The sequence below is a fragment of the Castor canadensis genome, chromosome 5 (assembly GCF_047511655.1).
Source record: "Castor canadensis chromosome 5, mCasCan1.hap1v2, whole genome shotgun sequence".
Lineage (NCBI taxonomy): Eukaryota > Metazoa > Chordata > Mammalia > Rodentia > Castoridae > Castor > Castor canadensis.
The window spans coordinates 171,325,678-171,337,746 of record NC_133390.1 but is presented as its reverse complement, the minus strand read 5'-3'; the positions used below and the strand labels follow the sequence as shown (position 1 = coordinate 171,337,746).

The window sequence follows — 12,069 nt, the reverse complement described above, 5'->3', positions numbered from 1 at the left end:
TCCCCCTCTAAAAGACAGGGGGAATGGTAAGGTTGTCTCGAGCATTGGCGTCTGACATGGCCAAGGGCCACTGTTCCTTTCTGGCTAGGTGGATTTCTCAGGAGTAGAAGTGAGAAGTTGGGACGTCACTCTGGGCACCATGTGTTTCCATGGTAACAAGAGAGCAATGACAGTGGTGCTAGCAGGAGGCTCAGGGGCCCAGAGCTGTCAGGCTGCTCCGTGGTACCTACGCTGCTGCCTTCCTCCCGAAAACAGTCCCCGCCTGAGGGAGGTCCTTCGTCACCACCTTTTCCAAAGGGAAAACCTAAGCCCTCCCCAGGGGCACATGGCCGGTAAGGGGACACACCAGGACACAAGCCCTGCTGTGTTTCCCATTGCTATGATAACAAATTAGGTGAAGAGAGGTTTGGAGGTCAGAAACCCAAGAGGTCTCATCTGAGCCAGGTCAGGGTGTCAGCCGGCTGGGGTTCCTTCTGGAGCCCCAGGGGAGAGCCCCTCCTTGCCTTTCTCACTCCTAGACAAGGGGTGTTCTTCTGGGGTCCCTCCCACTCTGTGCCATCCTCGAAGTTCCTGCCTGGGCTCTGGCCCACCAGTCTCCCTCTTATAAAGTGTGTCCAGGATGAGCTCTGTGATGTCCCTTTGCCTAGTGAGATGAGAGAGTCATAGGTTCCAGGTGGACATCTTTGGGAGGTCATTATTTTTTTGACCACAGATCTGGAGCCCAGCTCCAAGCTGGCCTATCTGACCTTCCCTGGGAGCACCCAGCTGAGAACAGACAGAGGGAGGATGGCCTGGTCTCACGGCCACCAACCTGGGACTTCACATGAGGAGTCCTTGGGAGAGGGAGGGAGGCTCAGAGCTGAGTAAGGGGCCAGGTCAGAGCTAGGGACACTGGGCCCAGGACACAGTTCCAGATGGATTCAGAGGAGAAGTGGGCCTGGGACAGGGCCGACTCTCTAAAAGCAGTTGGCATTTTGTTTTTTCCTACGACATCTCCAATTTTAGTTTGTTTGATTTTGAGACAGGGTCTTTTATGTAGCCCAGGCCAGCCTTGAACTCTCTATCTTCCTGCCTTGGCTTCCTGAGTGCTGGGATTACAGACGTGTGCCATGCCTGGTGAGAGCTCTTTTTTTTGTCAGTACAGGAGTTTGAACTCGGGGCCTGGAGTTTGTTAGGCAGGACTCTATCACTTGAGCCATGTCCCCAGTCCTTTTTGCTATGGGTTATTTTCCAGATAAGGTCTTGCATTTTTTTCCTGGGCTGGTCTGGAACAGGGACTCTCCTACCTCTGCCTCCCTTGTAGCTGGGATTACAGGGATATACCACCAAAATCTTCAATTTTTCACTGTTGACAAATGATTCCGAATTATGGAAATCACAAACACATACATTGTGCAGGCTGCTGGAGCACGTCTGCAGGCAGCAGGGCCCGCGGGCTGTGGGCCCATGTGCATCACCAACCGGGGAGCCAGAAACACTGTTCTTGCCCAAGTGCTTGGAAGAGCGAGTGGGAGGAACTCACTGTGCCCACTCTGCCAGGTGGGGGAAGCCTGGGCAGGATGTGCTCAAGACAGGAACAGCAAGCCGGTGGCACACGCCACTCAGGAGGAAGAGGATCTTGGGTTTAAGTCCAGCCCTGGCAAAGTTAGCAAGACCCTGTCTCAAAAAACAAACAAACAAAAGGGCTGGGGGCATGGCTCAAGTGGTAGAGTGCTTGCTTAGTAAGTGTGAGACACTGGGTTAAATCCCCAGTACCACAAAAAAGGGTGGGAGTGTGCAAAGGGCAGCAGAATCCCACAGAGTGACAGGATAGAGAAAAGACAGGCTGAGGCCAGGCTTTGTTCAGCCCTGGTTTTGGCTCTGACTCAAGTGAGCAAGGCAGGCTGTGTGGCCTTGGACAAGTTACCTAGCCTCTCTGTGTCTTCCTCTCTCTGAGGGGAAACCAGCTTCCTGAGTATCCAGATTCATTGGTCGTTGAACAAATTCCTTTCACTGTTCTGGCCCTGGAGACTCTGTGTGTATGGAGCCAAGTGAAGGTCTGCCTCAGTGAAAGGACAGGCCACGTGGCGGGGAGGTAGTCTGGGGTTTCCTGGAGAAGAGCTCAGGGGCACTTCATGCTTCTTCTGCCTTATCCTCCAGGTAGCCAGCCATGACTGGTGATGTTTGTGCATTCATTAAGCACCGACTGCATGCATATACAGCTGGTGTTAGTTATTAAGGCACCATGTTCCCAGTGGAGAAACTGAGGCAGGGACACACAGGCCCCACAGTTAGGAAGGAACAGAGCTGAGAGTACCCCAGATGCTCCTCCCCGGCCTCTGCCCGCCCTGCGCTGTTTAGCAGCGGAGGACATAGTGGCTTCTGTCTGTGTTGAACCTTGTCCTGGATTTAACCTCTTCTGACGTGGGACACGCTGGTTCCTGACCTCGTGGACTGCACAGCCCTGGTGCTGCCAGAGAGCTCACGCTGGTCGCTTTCATCTTTCTGGACACGAGGCCCGAGCATGTTTGGGTGTCTCCTGGGGCTGCCCTGTGTCCCCCTCAGCCATAGAAGAGGAGGAAGGTCCGACCATGAGCGCCTGAGAGGCTTTTAACAGTCCCATGAAGCAGGGACAGGGCTGTGAAACAAGTCCCTTACCCCAAGTCACACAACCAGAAGCAAGGGTGCAGGGCCACACCGCAGCCCCCTCCCCGCCCACGCCTAATCGCTGCTAGGGTGCAGTCCTAAGAGTTTTGTTTTCCCACAAGTCCCCAAATTGGGGTTTCTGCAGGGTCAGGTTCCTCAGGACTCAGATACCCCTTCCCAAGTCCTCTCTCGCCTCCAGAGCCAAGCAGCTGCCTTGGGTGGCCCTAGGAGGACCTCTGCTTTTTCTTCCTCTGACCTGGTGTCGCCATTGCTGGCAAGGCAAGAAGGAACCTGGTAGTGGGCGCTGGGAAGGCTTGAGGCCCGGTCGGTTCCTTGCACAGGGGACACCCGGGGAGGTGGAGGGAGGGGCTGCCCCCACTTCTTATCAACGCTGGCTCTGCCCAGGCCGGCGGATCAAAGGAGGCTGGGGTGTTTATGTACTTTCCCTCCTTTTTTGGCCAAAGGAGATCAAAGGTAAAAGCAAGCCCTCTGCCCGCACACCTTTCCCCTCCTTTCTTCCTCCCTTGGAAGCTGAGCACCTGAAGCTTAGGGCGGGGTTTTCCCTATTGCCAAAGATGGCTAAAGGCAGAAATCCAACTGCCAACGTTCCGAGTCCTTCCCCTGTGCCCAGCCCCTCGCTGAACTGTGGCAAGTTTAGGGCAATAGATACCAGTGACCACGGTGCCCAGACAAGACACACAGAGGACCAAAGCAGCCAGGTGGAGGCAGTAGGGAGCAGTGGGGACTGTGGTAAACTGCAGAGCCCCCGAGGAGCCTCTCAGCTCATCGCCATCTTAGAAAACCAGGGCCCAGGGTGGCCAGGATTTGGGGACAAGCCAGAACTCTGGATGTCTTGTGTGAAATCTTTGGATTTCTATATCTATAAAGTACATGGGGGAGTGGCTATTTTAATTTTTTGCTGATAGTGTGTTGCGCTGACACCCCAGAGTAAATATTCCATTTTTAAATGCTGCTCCTCTCCTAATCCTTCCCAGAATTCTCTGACTCATACTTTTCTTTGTGGACTCAAAGATTATTTTATTCAATTCAAGCAATCCCATGGGTCATATCTGGAAGTTACGTGAAGCTGGTACATGTTGGTAGACAGTCAGTTTACCAGTGTGAAGCCTTCCTGCACAATCCCATCTTATTTTGTGTACTTTGGGATAATTTGTTCATTTTCTTCCAAAATCTCTTGTTTTTTATTTTTTAATGTTGGCAAAATTCCAAGGTGTTAGACATGTGGGCTGATCTTCCCATCCCCACCGCAGGCTCCCCAGTGGCCCCCTGAGGTCCAGGCTGGCCTCTCCCCGTGGGGGTGACGGACATGCTGCTGCTCACAGATAACCCTGTCCCGGCCAGGAAGGTCTCTGGAGCCAGGGGCCTCCGGGCGGGCCGGGCTGGGAACCACGGGGCTGTTGGTGGCTTGACCAGCCCTGCACCATGGGAAGCAAGGTGCCCACTTCCTCTGCCCGGCCAGATAAGCGGGAGGTCAGGCCTTCCTGCTGAGGCCACAAGACCTGCACTCAATTCCAAATAAGAAGAGCTAAGCAAATTTAAAAACAAGAACACAGTCTGTTGGTCAAGGAAGGTCATCTACAGAGACCACAAGTGACAGCACTGCACAAGGCCCCTGCCATGGTGAGCCTCAGGCTCCGTGGGAGCACAGGTGACAAGTTCCCTAACAGATGTAAACGAAGGTGTGCTCCTGTGATTCCGAGGAGACGGGCTTTCCTGGCCCCTCTGTGTGCTGTGTGCTTTTGTGAACATCGCACTTAGCTGATGTCACAGGTCTGAGGAAGCCAAACCACAGGTGTAGCTGGGACACCGGACAGCGAGGACAGCGAAAGGGGCTGTGGGGGGCAGGAGTACGGGCATCAGCTTTTGTTCTCAGGACCAAAGCTGTCAGATGGCCCAGGTTGTGCAGGCGGTGGGCCCAGGGCCAGGGCCAGGGGCAGGGGCAGGGTGACCCGCCAGCTACACCCGCACCCCAGCTCAGTGGCTGACGGGAGCCTGTGGTACAGCGCTTGGAGCACCTTCTTCTTCTGCCTCTGCTCACCCTGTAAATCCTGTGCCTGTGTTTGTTTGTTTGTTTTTTAATTAAAAAGATTTTTTTCTTTTTTCACAGCACAGGGGTTTGAACTCAGGACCTCACACCTGCTATGCAAGTGTTCTTACCGCTTGAGCCACTCCACCAGCTTTCCTGTGTGTTTGAGAATGTCGCTCAGCTCTCTGTGATCTAAGCCCAGCTTCCTGCTTCCGCCCAGGCCCCCCGCAGACTGTCATCCACGGGCGGTCAGAGGGATGCTGTGGAAGCCTGTCAGGCATGTCCCTCTGTGCTCAATACCCTCCTGAGCCCTTCCTCCTTCCTGCAGCCTCCTCCATCTCCCACAGCCACTGCACATGCCTCTACCAAGATCCCCTCTGCCTCAGGGCCTTTGCACCTGCTGCTCTTTTACCTCGTTACAGTACCTTCTTATCAGGGAGGCTGACCCTGATTCCCGCCTGACACAGTGAGCCTTCCCAGAATAGCCACCCCTTGCCCTGCTTTACTTTTCTTCCTTGCACTTTGTCACCACCTGGCATGTTGGGTGTTTATTATTTTGCTCATTGCTGTTGAACCTAAGTTCCCAGGGACTTGGAGTTCTCGTGTACCTGGGGACGGCCCAGCACACTGGGCAAGTTGATCATCTCTGTGCAAATGGACCGGGGGGCTTAGCTGGAGTCTCCAGAGGATAAAGTGAGGTTCAGAAAAGGTCACTGTGACTTCTGGGAGAAGTCCCATGTGTCATGAACAAGGAGTTAGTGTCCTGTGGTACACAGGTGTCCTCACATGACTGCCCTCCCAGGACGTTCAGGGAGTGAGTTAGGTTGTACCTGTGTGGGGTTTGGCCCAGTGTGTGGCTCGTAGGACAAGCTCAGCCAGAGTCATTAGCAGTGTGGTGACACGGGTCCTAGCCAGCCACCCTGGTGTCTGGACTGGGCAGCTGGTGGATGGGGTGCCCGTCATTGGGAACCTGGGAGGAGGGGTGCTGGACCCAGACCAAGGCTGGGTTTATACATCTGGAGAATGGGCAGGTAGCCCGGGGACCGAGCAGGGGAAGGAGGGCCAGGTGGACCTCAAGGGGAGCAGAGGAACCATGGGTGAGGCTGGAGAGGTGTAGGCAGGAGGGGCACTGGCCAGACAGGGGCAGTTTGGGATGGCCGTGGGCCAGCAAGAGGCACTCATGCTCCCAGACACAGCTAGGAGTAGCCCCGGGCCCCAGCTGTGACGAATCAAAATGAAGCCACATCTGCTAAGTGGGACTCGGGGAAGTTTTGTGACAAGAGACAAGCATAGTGGGCAGCTGTTCCCCCTCCCCTCTTCCTCCTGTCTGCAACATGGATGTGACTGGAGGCCAGCAGCCACCATATCGCCAGGACCAACCCTGAGGACAGAGCAAACAGAGCAAAGCCCGGGGCAGAGCGAAGCCCTCGGCACATTGCAGAGTCACCCTCTTGGCCTTGCATGCTGGGTCCTGGATTTCTAGAAGCAGGGGACAGTGCTACCTCTTCCCCCAGTCAGCAGCTGTGTTCCTCACAGCTGAACGCATTGCTGGCAGGCTGCCATGCCACCTTGGGACAGAATGTGTACGAAGCCACCTTCCTTGGTGGCAAAGCCATTCTGAGCTGGGTTTTCCGTTGCCTGACTTGAAGGCATCCAAGGGGCAGAGGAATCCCGCAGTGAGCTGACTTCTGGTAAACTGAGGCATGGGCCTGACTTGAGGGAAATGGAGGAGGGATGTTTGCAGAAGCAGCAGGAGGGAAGGAGGCAGCTGCTTTCCTGTGTGTCCCTCAGCCAGCGCCCGTTGGTCCTCAGCTAAGGACTGGGTCTGTTTCTACTTCTGCTGTCTGTGGGGTCCAGGCTCCCTGAGTTCTGGAGGGAGGAGTGTGTGTGACCCAAGACACAGCCAGGTGAGACTTGAACCCTAGGCTGCCTGCTCTGCGACCAGCTTCTCTTTGCCTCCGTTTTGGGCCTCTGTCTCCTCACCAGTTGAACAAAAAGATTCTTCTAGATCAAAGCTTTTTAAAAAATTCATTTGAAAGCCGGTGAAACCCTGTTAGAGCTGGACTTTGGTTGATGTCCGACCTATAAAACAAGATGAAAGAGTGTCTGCTCCGAGGGAGGAGGGCTGCAGCCTGCGGCCTCCCCGCCAGCCCTGTGGCCCCAGGTTTCTCCCTGGAGCCCTTTGCTTCAGGACCTTTTTGGACATGCCAGCCGAGACTGTCCCAAGGCCCTCTGAAAAGTCCCTGTGCCCAAGAGGGGAGTCGCCGATCTTCAGAGCGTGGCCAAAACGCCGAGCAGAGACAGTGGACTGGGGCGCGGCCAGCGCATTCCACTGCACAGAGATGGCAGAGAGGAATCTCCAGGCCACCTCCACCTGCCCTGCCCTCCCAGGGTGTCCTACTGCTAGGTCCCCATTCTCCCCAGAGACGTCTGGGTGTCCACCAGCAGAAGGCCCTGTCTTCCCTCCCTCTTGGAAGCACACGCGTGCACACATATGCACACGCGTGCGCGCATGCTCACCACTGAAGCATCTGGGATGGCCGTCCTGTATCTTGCTTTTCTCCAGGAACACTGCATCCTGGCTGTCGTTCCAAATGAGCACACAGCTCTGCTCCGTCTACTTCAGTGACTTCACAGAGTCCAGAGACCGTTCAATTCAGACAGCAGAAAAGGCCCTGCTCTTGGATATGTGCTGTGGCCAGTCTGCTGCTGTGTCAAGAGCACTGGACGGGGTCACTAGAGGACGCATCTGGCTGGCCACGTGTCAATTTAGTCTCTTGGTTCTTTCTTCCCCCTCTCCTTCCTTCCCTCCCACCCTCCCTCCCTCCTTCCTTCCTTCTTCTCCCTCCCTCTTCCTTCCCTCATTCTTTCCTCTTCCCTCCTTCCCTCCCTCCGTCTTTTTTGCCCTCTTTTTTTTTTTTGCGTATTTGTATTTTCAATTTTTATTCCGTGAATATGCTCCATTTGTGCAATAATGAAAAGACTGTTTACAGGCTCAGACTCCAGCCAAGTTAGATAAACAGTCCCACGCAAGCACAGCTCAGACAGGAGCGCTGCGGCCTCCGCTGCCGGGCCTGTTTAGCCGGAGGCAGCACTGACCGGTCACAAGCCAAGACCTGACCCCTGCCCGCTGCCCCCTGCCCCAGAGCTCAGGGCTGGGGTTAGCTCTGAGTGTGCCACCAGTCACCGGGACACCCAGGTGAATCGCCAGGCAAATGCCGCCTGGGGTCAGCGTTATTCCCACTTCTCAGATGCCCATCCCTGCATCCGAGTAAAGGCACCATTGTCCACATAGCCTGGGGCAGGCTTTGAGCACTTCCCTGCAAATATTCTGCCCACAGTTCCATCTGCTCTTCTCTATGTCACAGTGTCCCCTGTTTCTTCCCAACTCCCCCGCCCCCAGCCTGCAAGGCCCCCTGTGACCGGCTCCCGCCCACTGGCCCCACACTCTTCCCTGGCTCTTTCTGCTCTGCTGCACCCCTCGCCCCACCCAAGGGCCTTTGCACATACTGCACCATTTCCTTGGATTCCTGTCCTTCCCAGCAGCCCCAGGCTGAGGCAAGAGGGGTACCCAAGATGAGGTGCGAGGAGGCCTCACTCAGATGCCTGCCTGCCCTGGGGCGAGCCTGAGAGCAGGCTCCTTCCTCCATCTTGCACCCTGGCTGCCTGTGCCCCTAACCCTGATCCTGGCCCTGTGTCCTGGACCTGGCTCTTTTCATGGTGCACATCTCAGTCTACATGGCCCGTCCTCCCAAGAAGGCCGCCCTGCCTTTTCAGCTAGTGGTGTCCCAGACACTTGGCCACCATGTTCTCCTCGTTGTCCTTATCACAAAGTCTTCGGAGTCCTACCCATCTCTGCCTGTTGGATTACAGGCCCTGGAGGATGAGAGCGGGTGGGAGCAGAGTGTGCCTCATTTTCAGGTGTCCCCAGCACCCAGCACAGTCAAGATCAGTGGTGAAATGAATGAGCTGACCAGTGGCAGAGGCTGGATTCGAACCCAGGATTGCCAGACTCCAAAGTCAGTCTTCCACCCACAACCGAGGAAGGGAGTTGGGTCTGCTCAGCCAGGGCCCCTAGACTATGGCACATGTCACAGTCTGTCCTTGCGGGAACTGTGCGTCCCGAGGACAGGCTTCCTGAGGAAACTTCTGGACAGGGAGGGCCCGGCCACAGCCGCCCATGGTGGGCCGCTCCGACCCCGGGGCCTTCCGCGGCCAGCCGGGCCCCCCTTCCTCGTTCTAGTTTTTATTTTTAGCGCGGCCGTTTTGGGCACAGCGCTCTTCTTAGGACAAGTCCAGGAGGATGAGGGCACTGTTTTGAAATCCGGTGAGAAAGTAGGTCAGGCCGGCAGCTGGCCGGGCTCCAGGCGATAAGGCCTCTGTGCAAGTTTAATAACGTGAGTGGCTGTGTCCATGACATAATTCATAACCGAGAGGAAACAGCAATTAGGGGACATTGTGCAATGCTGGACAAGCCTCCTTCGCAGCTCGTAAAGCGGGGAGAGGGAGTGACACGGTCACTCTGGGGCCGCCTCGGGACCTTGGGAAGAACTGAGGCTCTTCACCGGGGGCTTGCGACCACCTCGCCGCTCCTCCTCGGGACCTGGGGACCTGGAAGGACGAGGACAGCCTGGCTCTGCTCGGCTTGGCGTGGGGCTGGGCTGAGACCTCCAGGGAGCCAGGCACCGGGCTGTGGTGGAGGATGGGACGCAGCTGCAGGATTGTGATGGAGCCTTGTCAAAATGGGAAACTGCTTTGATTATCAAGTGAACTGTACAACAAACATCCCTCTTCTTCCTTTTCTCCCCTCCTGCCCTCCAGGGGCTAGGAATTTCAATTTCTTCGTCATTCATTTCTCTATTGTTTGGGCTTTCCACAGCACCATTTGCTTTTGTAATCAGAAAAAAAAAAAACACTATTAAATAAGCATGATTAGCTCCTTTCTCTTTCTTGAATAATCAGGCATGTACTCACCACAGGACCTTTGCACTTGCTGAGCCCTCTGCCTGGAATGCTTTCCACCCCCCCTTACGCACATGGCTCACCCCTCACCTCCTTCAGGTCCTCGCTCAAATGCCTGCTCCCGTTAAAGCCTTGGCTGACCAATTTTTTGAAAACAGCAAACCTACCTGGTGCTCTGGACACTCCCCCACCCTTGGTTTCCTGTTCTTTCCAGCACTTACACCAATTAACCTCCTCCATGTGTTTTCATTTATACCGGTGCCTGCTGGTGTACCCGTGCCACCTGCAAAGGGACATTTGGCCATTTTGTTCTCAGCAGCAACTCTGGTACTAGGAGCACGGGGTGCTCAGCAAAGACTAGTGAATAAGTGAGTGAGTGACTGAACGAGTGAGTGGTGAATGAATGGATGGATGAGTGAGTGAATGACTGAGAGCTGTTATTAAGGGCTGATTCAGGAGCTGACCACTTGCCAGTTTGGTCTGCAGGCTGTCTTTGAGTGCCCCAAGATCGAGCCATCTTAGACGCTGCTGGAAGGGCCAGAATCGGGGTCCTGGGACTGGCCCTGCCAGCAGGTGCTTGTGGTTGGGGGTGCTGGGCAGAGCTGCCCACTGCCTGGGCCTCTCTGGATGGCTCCCTGGCACTCCTGCTGACCCCGCCTGTCCACTGACTCTCACACCAGGGAGCCAAGCTGTGTGTGCAGAACTGTTCACAGCAGCACATACACACACGCACACACACGCATGCACACATGCACACACCGGGGACACGCGTGCCCCTCCTCACACACAGGCACACCATTAAACAAATGCAGCCACTGTCCCCGCACACGCCAGCCATGCAGGATGGCGTGCACACTGCCCCCAGGGCACCTCACACTTGCACACACTCACAAGACATGTGAGCCCCGCCTCCTCTGTGATGCACATGGAGGCCACCGGCCACCCCCCAGCCCAGCCACACCCTCCTAGGACAGGGAAGCCCCAGTGATGGGTCCTCGGACATATTCTGAGGACTGAGGACAGATGGCCTCATCAGCGCCTGCCCTGACTCCATGCACGCTTGGCCTCTCCACCTGGACCCGCTCGGCATGGGTGACCTGCCAGTGCCAGCTCCTTGAGCAGTGGATGCGTGATGCCCACGTCACCCTGATGGTGCCGCCTAGCCTCAGGGCACGTCTGCCTGGCTCTGCATCCCGGACACCCGCCCACTTCCTCTTGTCCTGTCCGTGGGCGGGTGGCCCTGCTGACATCAGGTGGTTTCTGAACTGCCCGGCACCCAGCAGGGAGGAAGGAAGCAATCTGTCCCCACCACGGAGCCTGGGTGTCCCTGGTGGCTCTGTGACCCCGGTCCCCTGCAGCTGCATCTGTGGGGGTGGCTGCCTGCTCTATCACCCACAGGGTGACACGACTGGACCTGACAGAAATTCAAAAGGGACCAGGTTTCCCAGGCTGGACCCAAGGTAGCCAGCACCATCTCCTCCACCCTGAGGATGACAGCCACCACACTGATGCCCTCGCGTCACCCTGGGTGGCACTCTTTGTCTTACAAGTGGAGAAACTGAGGCCGGGTTCAAGGAGCAACACTGGATCCCCAGGGGCTGGCTACACCCTTGTCCTCCCGCCCTCTCCAGCTGGATTGGTGCACTTTGCTTGCTTCAAAGTGCTTTTTCTGTCTTGTTTCTGTGAACCTCCCATGTCCTCAGTCCTCGGCACCACCATTAGCCTGTTCCACAGACAAGGGACCGGGGCTTAAGCGACATCTGGGCAGACAGCAGGGAAGAGGCAGGGCAGGCTCAACACCTCTGTCCCTGGGCTCCTTCTGCCAGTCCAGCTTCTCCTCCATGTGCCAAGGGATGGACAGGACCAGAGGCAGGAAAGCCACCAAACTTGGCTCTGGGTCTCCACAGGCACCAAAAGTAGGGGTGAATAGGGGCATTGGTGTACACAGAACATGTGTGATGACAGCAACAAAACTTTCCTTTTTTTTTTTTGCAGTACTGGGGCTTGAACTCAGGACCTTCTCTTGAGCCACTCAGCCAGACCATTTTTGTGTTGTGCATTTTGGAGATAGGGTCTCAGGAACTATTTGCCCATGCTGGCTTCAAACCATGACCTTCCTGATCTCTGCCTCCTGTGTAGCTAGGATTACAGGCATGATTCGCCAGCGCCCCGCACTTTCCTTTTTAAAATAAGTAGAAAAACCAGCTATGGTGGTACATGCCAGTAATCCCGGCCCTAGGAGGCTGAGGCAGGAGGATGGTGAGTTCAAGCCTAGCCTGGGCTGCATATCGAGACCCTTACTCAAGAAACAAACCAAAACAAACAGTGGGAGATGGACACCAAGATGCACCAAACTTGCAGGTCAGTTGGACGAGTTCTGATGGATACAGCCAGGAATTAAGTCACGTGCTCAACGTTCAAAGGTCTCCAAAGAC

At 55.7% G+C, this 12,069-nt stretch overlaps 1 long non-coding RNA gene across 1 annotated transcript; it reads right to left on the bottom strand.

Moving 5' to 3' along the window:
- Positions 1-5,926: 5,926 nt before the first annotated feature.
- Positions 5,927-7,479, bottom strand: LOC141423426 (uncharacterized). The gene is made up of 2 exons (XR_012448297.1): positions 7,193-7,479; positions 5,927-6,754 (listed from the first exon to the last, which is right to left on the bottom strand). It is a non-coding gene; the product is annotated as an uncharacterized lncRNA (long non-coding RNA).
- Positions 7,480-12,069: the final 4,590 nt, after the last annotated feature.